The following is a 6000-nucleotide window of genomic DNA, read 5'->3' as shown; positions in this document are numbered from 1 at the left end:
ATGGGCAAACAAAAAATGAGGTATACCCGAAGGCACAGCAGTAGTACTTAATGTAACTTTACTTCTTAAATGTTAATGTTTTACTGTTTAATAATTTATACGCTTCTTATATGTTGTTCAAATTCTTTTATCAAAATACCACTGACAGCGCAATGCACGATAACATCGAGTGAATACACCATACGCATCCGCCCACGGCTGCCCTGCTGTGCGCAGATAGGACTTGATTGTACAATAAAATAAAATAAAGATAAAAAGACTAAAACAATCATCACCCATAAAGCGGATAGTAGACGTGACGTACTATATGTGTACCACATTTCAAGTGTATAGGTGCAACGGTTTGCGAGCTACAGGTCATTTAAAATCCTGGACAGACACACAAATTGCCACGGTAGCAAATTACAGAAGAAGATTTTACTGTTTAATAACTTATATTTATATGAAATGTGCTTCTTATATATTACTTCATATTCTCATATGATAATGATGTTAATGTTTATATTGATTTCTGTGTTATTGAAACTGCATGTATGTGTGTATATATATATATATATATATATATATACTAGCAAAATACCCGCGCTTCGCAGCGGAGAAGTAGTGTGTTAAAGAGGTTATGAAAAAAAAAAAGGAAACATTTTAAAAATAACGTAACATGATTGTCAATGAAAGCCCGTTTCACTCAGTAAGTCTTATGTGTGTGTTTATGTATGTGTGTGTATATATATGTACATGTGTATATGTAGATATGTATATATATGTATATGTATATAAATGTTTATGTGTGTGTGTATATTATATATATATATATATATATATATATATATATATATATATATATATATATATATAAAAAGACAGCAACAGTTATAACAATGACAACACAATTACATTGACAATCATGTTACGTTATTTTTAAAATGTTTCCTTTTTTTTTCATAACCTCTTTAACACACTACTTCTCCGCTGCGAAGCGCGGGTATTTTGCTATATATATATATACGAGCTGTATATACCCGGCGTTGCCCGGGGCAGAAGTAACCTAATCGGTCAAACACTTACATATATACCAAAGTAAACCTAATCGGTCAAACAGTTACATATATAAAAAAAGCGAACCTAATCGGATAAACAGCTTCATATATACAGAAGCGAACCTAATCGGACAAACAGCTAATCTATATACATAAGCAAACCTAATTGGTCAAACAGTTACATAAATACAAAAGCAAACCTAATCGATGAAACAGCTTCATATATACAGAAGCGAACCTAATTGGTCAAAACAGTTATGCATGTGCAGAATAATTTTACAAAGATTATGCGTGTTAACAATCATTAAAAAGAAAAGATTGAGGAACTCTTCTTCTATATGTGATGAAGCTGGATGAAGCTGACTTGACGAAGACGTAGGTGGCATAGATTGGTTTTTCTAAAACAGAAGAAAAAAATGAGTATCTATTATTATTTTAAATTAGAATGAAAATGAGAACCTTGATTAGAGATAGATTATCCGTATTAAAATATGTGCATGAATAAACTTTTGCTAACTCTCTAGCAAAAGTTTATTCATACAAATTGGCATGGGATGGCTTTGTGAAAAAGTAAAAATTACATAAAAATAAATTGAGAATGCGTACTTCGATTTGACTGAGATTATCTGTAATGATGAAAAAAAAGTTTAGTATGTTTTTTTTTCCATACGGGAAGGATGTAAAACCTTACATAGGCACCCTTCAGCCCGTACTGAAGGGTACTGTCAGATTCTTACTGACTAAAAAACACCCTTTTTATTCCACAGCTACCCCAAAAACCACTATTAGGCATTACTTTGGGGTGGCAGTAGTTTAGTTATGAAACAGCTGGGTCCTGAAAAAAATCTGTCTTATTAGTGGCTTCATCACATATAGAAGAACAGTTCCTCAATCTTTTCTTTTTAATGATTGTTAACACGCATAATGTTTGTAAAATCATTCTGCACATTCATAACTGTTTGACCAATTAGGTTCGCTTCTGTATATATGAAGCTGTTTAACCGATTAGGTTTACTTTGGTATATATGTAAGTGTTTGACCGATTAGGTTACTTCTGCCCCGGGCAACGCCGGGTATATACAGCTCGTTCATTTATAAAATGGAATTCACAACTATCATCACTGTTCTCCAATGACTGACAACAATGGCAACCTGGATTAAAATTATCATAACTAAAGCAAATTCATTCCTACCTTCCCTGTTGGTCTGGGTATCTCTGCTTGCAGTAGGCTTCCAAAGATGCATAAACCTTCTCCCTGAGTAATTCCACTTCTCCTGGGTTTGACAAGCCCTTAGCATCTGAAAATTTAAAGTGTTAAAACAAAAAAAAAACAAAACAAAAAAAAAACCTTCAGTTGCATTCATTGAATACAAGCTTTAAGGCATTCAGACATTTCTGTGACATTTGCACTTATGATCTATAGTTAGTTCCTTTAGAAGTATCATGAGTGTGGCAATACAGTATGTTCAGGAAGTGTTCATAACGTAGAGAACAAAACAAGGTGCTCATTAAAATTCAGAATTTCAAAACTGTACTAATGTTTTAATTTATTCCATGGTAGGTTAGGCCAACTGAAATCTGATGTACATTGTGATCAGAACTCAGACTTAAAACACCCAACATTTTCAACATTTTAATTTCTTACATTTTTATTTTGCTTGAGGCATTATTCATTTGTATTCCTTGGTGTTTTGATGTTTTATGATTTCTTATACTTAACATATGACATTGGTGCAGGACATCTGCATGATGGTGCAACAGAAGACAGTAGCCCACACAACAGTGTCACAAATCTGACGCAATAAAAGAAAACACTTTTGTGATCGCCTAACAATGAAGAAAAAGGTCAATCAGTTGAAATAAAAAATAAAATAAAAAAATACTTTTTCGACTTCATTATCAGGTAGCAATTATTTGTTGTTAGCAGCTATCTGTGTACCAACTAGTGCTGGGCGGTATAACCAAAATTCTATATACAGTAATCCCTCGCTATATCGCGCTTCGCCTTTCGCGGCTTCACTCCATCGCGGATTTTATATGTAAGCATATTTAAATATATATCGCGGATTTTTCGCTGCTTCGTGGGTTTCTGCGGACAATGGGTCTTTTAATTTCTGGTACATGCTTCCTCAGTTGGTTTGCCCAGTTGATTTCATACAAGGGACGCTATTGGCAGATGGCTGAGAAGCTACCCAACTTACTTTCTCTCTCTCTCTCTCTCTAGCGCTGACGTAGGGGGGTGTGAGCAGGGGGGCTGTTCGCACACCTAGACGATACGGATGCTCGTCTAAAAATGCTGAAAGATTATCTTCACGTTGTTATCTTTTGTGCAGCTGCTTCCTGAAACGACATGCTGAACGGTGCTTCGCATACTTAAAAGCACGAAGGGCACGTATTGATTTTTTTATCTGTCTCTCTCTATCTCTCTGCTCCTGACGGAGGGGGTGTGAGCTGCCGCCTTCAACAGCTTTGTGCCGTGGTGCTTCGCATACTTAAAAGCCAAACAGCACTATTGATTTGTTTGCTCCTTTGAAGAGGAAGATATGTTTGCATTCTTTTAATTGTGAGACTGAACTGTCATCTCTGTCTTGTCATGGAGCACAGTTTAAACTTTTGAAAAAGACACAAATGTTTGTTTGCAGTGTTTGAATAACGTTCCTGTCTCTCTACAACCTCCTGTGTTTCTGCGCAAATCTGTGACCCAAGCATGACAATATAAAAATAACCATATAAACATATGGTTTCTACTTCGTGGATTTTCTTATTTCGCGGGTGGCTCTGGAACGCAACCCCCGCGATGGAGGAGGGATTACTGTATCATGGTATTTTCAAAATTATACTGGTTTCACGGTATTTGATGGTATTTTTTTTCCCATGCATGAGTGGATGTTAACCACATTTCCAGTGCAATTACTGCAGTAGACTGGGTAAGAACAACCTATTCCACTGTCATGAGAATTGTACATTATATAAAAAGACATTTTAATGTGCACACAAGTACTAATACAGGTTTGCATGGCCCCATAAAGTGATGGTTTTCAAGGGGGGTGGCACTAATGAAGAGAAGGACTCACACTGCATGACAATGGCAGTCAAAATATAAAACCTTTTTACTGAACAAATTTTGTAAACAACTTAAACTATAATTTTGACAACATATTTTCAACCATCCAAACAGGCATTTAGACTTAGTAAAATATCCAGAGGTGCTTGTCAAAAGTTGTATTGAACTGAACATGTCTTAGAAAAAGAATAAATAGTAAATATTTTTGTAAACCAACTACACTTTCTGTTAATGTTATCAATCTCTGTTCACTGACATGTTAGCTATATGGATTGTAATGGTGTTTGTTATCTCGGTCATATCTAGTACCTCTAGCAAACGTGTCTACAAGTGACGTCTGACTTGAGTGTCCTCTAGCTTTTTCAGTTTTACCTGAGGACATGGTGGGTGCCAATTTTAGTTCCATACATTCATGGTACTCCAAACCATTTTTGCGGCTAAGGTGGTGCAGCAAATTGCTTGTGTTGCTGCCTCCAGGGACAACTTTAGTTTGACAGCATTTGCAGTAAATAGTTGTTTGGTCCACATCCGACCTTTTAAAACCAAACAACAAACGCGGCTCTTTTTTTCGGCAAAAGTTCTTCTGTGTCATCATGTTCAACTTTATCGTCTGCTGCAGCTTCAGTTTCGGAATGTTCTCTGTCCATTTTCACCACACAATACCTCTGCTAACGCATGTACACCGTTGTATGCGTGTTTAGCAGTGAAAAAGGTCACCCCTTAAACAGTTTCCCGCTGCACCATGTTCCAAGCATTGTTTAGGCTACTTAAACTGGTATTGCGGTATAAGAAAAATCTGTATCATAACAAAAATAACAAATGGCTTTTGGTATGAAACGGTATACCTCCCAGCACTAGTACCAACTCTGCTAAACACTCCAACCATTCTCCTTTCAACTACTAATAGACCATACAAACCTCTATTGCTTGCCACATCTTTATGTTCCTTTGAACCTACTATTTATCTTCTACAGATATTATATGGATTTTGATTGAAGATAAAGATCAAAAGGCAGAAAAGAATCACAAACATGACACCGGTCCATTGCAAGACACACACAATTTAGAGTAACCACACAACCTAACAGGCTCTCCTTGGAAACCCTGGTGAAAAGTAGAGTGAAGAAAACTTATGCAGGCAAAGAAAGAATGTGAATGCTACAGAAAGACAGTTACAAGACTAGAAACTGAAGTTGGTCACTGAAGCTGGGGAGTATTGTGAAACCCTTTCCTATATTACACAATCACTACATATACAAGCCGATTTCTATCTGTGTGCAATTTCACTCTGTTGGGTGTATTGTGTTAACATTTGCCATGTGCCATCTATTGGAATATATTTTTTTATTTTCACAGTAATAAACCGCAATGCATTTTTCACTCCAATTCACTGCAAATATGTATTTCATTTTCATTGCAATATAAACATTACCATTGCTGTAGAGAATCCTATACCAAATGCTGCATAACTGAGACAACAGAGAAACTGACCCTACAACTTAACACATAATTAAAAAAGAAACAATATCAATACATAAAATATATGTGAACTTCTGTCTATTTGTCCACAACTATTACAAAGGTAGCTTGCTTCCAGATAAAAACAGTTTTACTAAAATTCAAGAAAAACTCCAATTGTTAAGAATATGTAAATGATCAATGGTGTAAAATCTGAATAAAAAATTCCGGGAAAAGAAAGCACTGCAGAGAGAGTGTGCCAAGCTTGACAACATGCAAACTGATCTGAAAAAATAAAAAAAATCCTGATTGCTACAAGAAACAAAAAGCAAACGAAACTCTGTATCAGTGTAGAGTTCAAAACCATTACAATAGGATGTCTAATTATCATCAATTGCAAAAGGAAATTTCATTCAATAAAAATTACACTGAAAAATCTA

At 35.5% G+C, this 6000-nt stretch overlaps 1 pseudogene; it reads right to left on the bottom strand.

The window, feature by feature from the left end:
* LOC114651509 (retinoic acid receptor RXR-beta-A-like) overlaps positions 1–6000 on the bottom strand; it is a 285453-nt pseudogene that overhangs the window by 2421 nt on the left and 277032 nt on the right.

The sequence above is a fragment of the Erpetoichthys calabaricus genome, chromosome 1 (genome assembly GCF_900747795.2).
Source record: "Erpetoichthys calabaricus chromosome 1, fErpCal1.3, whole genome shotgun sequence".
In the NCBI taxonomy this organism is placed as follows: Eukaryota; Metazoa; Chordata; class Cladistia; order Polypteriformes; family Polypteridae; genus Erpetoichthys; species Erpetoichthys calabaricus.
This window is presented reverse-complemented; position numbering and strand designations above follow the sequence as displayed.